This window comes from Lycium barbarum, chromosome 2 (assembly GCF_019175385.1).
Source record: "Lycium barbarum isolate Lr01 chromosome 2, ASM1917538v2, whole genome shotgun sequence".
Classification (NCBI taxonomy): Eukaryota; Viridiplantae; Streptophyta; class Magnoliopsida; order Solanales; family Solanaceae; genus Lycium; species Lycium barbarum.
Window position 1 is genome coordinate 129,748,329 of NC_083338.1, and position 1,929 is coordinate 129,750,257.

Below are 1,929 nucleotides of genomic sequence, written 5' to 3' on the forward strand. Positions count from 1 at the left end.
AGTATTTTTTTCCCATCCCAACTTTATTTATATTGGGTTCTCTTTTAAATCCTTGTTTAAAAGTGTCTTATACTAAAGCATTGGTTGGTCAAATTTATACATTTTTAGAAATTGAAGAGGGAGTTCAACCATCTTTAGCTGAAGCCGAACTCGCTATTGATGACGAGTTTATAAAAGTTTTTACTCATTATTATAATTTGGAAGAACATGCTACACCCGTTACTCCACGCCCTACTACTTCTCAAAGTAGCAAAAAGAGCTTGTCGGGTTTAAAAGTTTTACATTCACATCCAACTCCTTCTTATAATGCAAACTTTGATGAATATTACTTTTATTTGATGTAGCCAAATGTGGATATCAAGGAACTAGATGAGTTGGACGTCTTAGCATGGTAGAAGAAATACAAGGCAAGTCATCCGATACTCTCAAGAATGACTCGAGATATCCTTACGGTTCAAGTATCAATCGTGGCTTCGGAGAGTGCATTTAGCCAAGGAAGACAACAAATTGGAGACCATAGACACTCATTATCTAGCTTTAGCTTGCAAGTACTACTGTGCATTCGCGATTGGATTAGATCGGAGCGACGCAACCAAAACTTAGAAGCGGAGGAAGGCGAAGAGGAAGAGATTGAAGATTTGATAGCAAGTGGACCGGACCAAATGGAAGACTTTGAAGATATCTCCATGGCCGATTATGATACGGGGGAAATTAACCAAATGATTGAGAATTGGTGATTTTATTATTCTACTATTTCTTTGCAACTCATGTATTATTTGCAAGTTAAAAAAAACTACAACTTGCAAATAAATGTTATCCGAGAATGAATAAAATATATGGCTCATTGAACTTTCTTCTATTTACTTGTGTTCATATTTTTACTTATATTAAGTTAGGAATATACCTAAAATATACTTATAATATACATCTACTTAAATTAAAAACTAAAAAGTTATATACTTGAAAAATAACTAAAATATACTAAGAATATACTTATAATATAAATATACTTAATTTATAAAATACTAATTTATAAACTTAGAAAAAAATTAAGCTATAAATAACTTAAGTTATAATATATAAGTATATATATTATACATATATAGTGTGTGTATATATATATATATATATGTTATAACCTAAGTATATTGATATATATAAGTATATTCTTAGTATATTTTAGGTATATGTAGTATAACTTAAGCATATAACTTAATATATATATACATACGTATATGTTGTATTGCTATTAGTCAGTTAATATATAAACCTTACTTATAAATAAATATAACATATGTAAATATACCTACAATATACTAATAAATACTATAATATATATATATATATATATATATATATATATATATATATATATATATATATATATATATATAATATACAAAAAAAAAAGAGGGTTTGACACTTATATATGTTATATAACCTAAGTATATTGATATATATATAAGTATATTCTTAGTATATTTTAGGTATATGTAGTATAACTTAAGCATATAACTTAATATATATATATATAATATACAAAAAAAGAAGAAGAGGTTTTCACACTTTTGAACCGGACCGGTCCGATTTCGGTTATTTAACAGGTTAAACCGGAACCGGTGGCCGGTTCCGATTTTTGACCGGAAACCGGCCGGTTCTGATTTTTGAATCGGAAACCGGCCGATTTGTTAACCGGTTATCGGTCCGGTTCAAACCAGTTAACAGGTTACTGCTCTTCTCCCCCCCCCCCCCCCCCCCCCCCCCTTTTTTTTTTTTTTTTTCTTCAGGAGGAAGTCAACACAAATTCAAATTCCTTTTTTAAGGGATAAATCTACTAATTAAATTTATAGGATACTTTGGTAAAAAGATTGAAATATTCTTACTCCTGAATTTGCAATTGAAAATTTATTATCTGAGGTATATATTTTA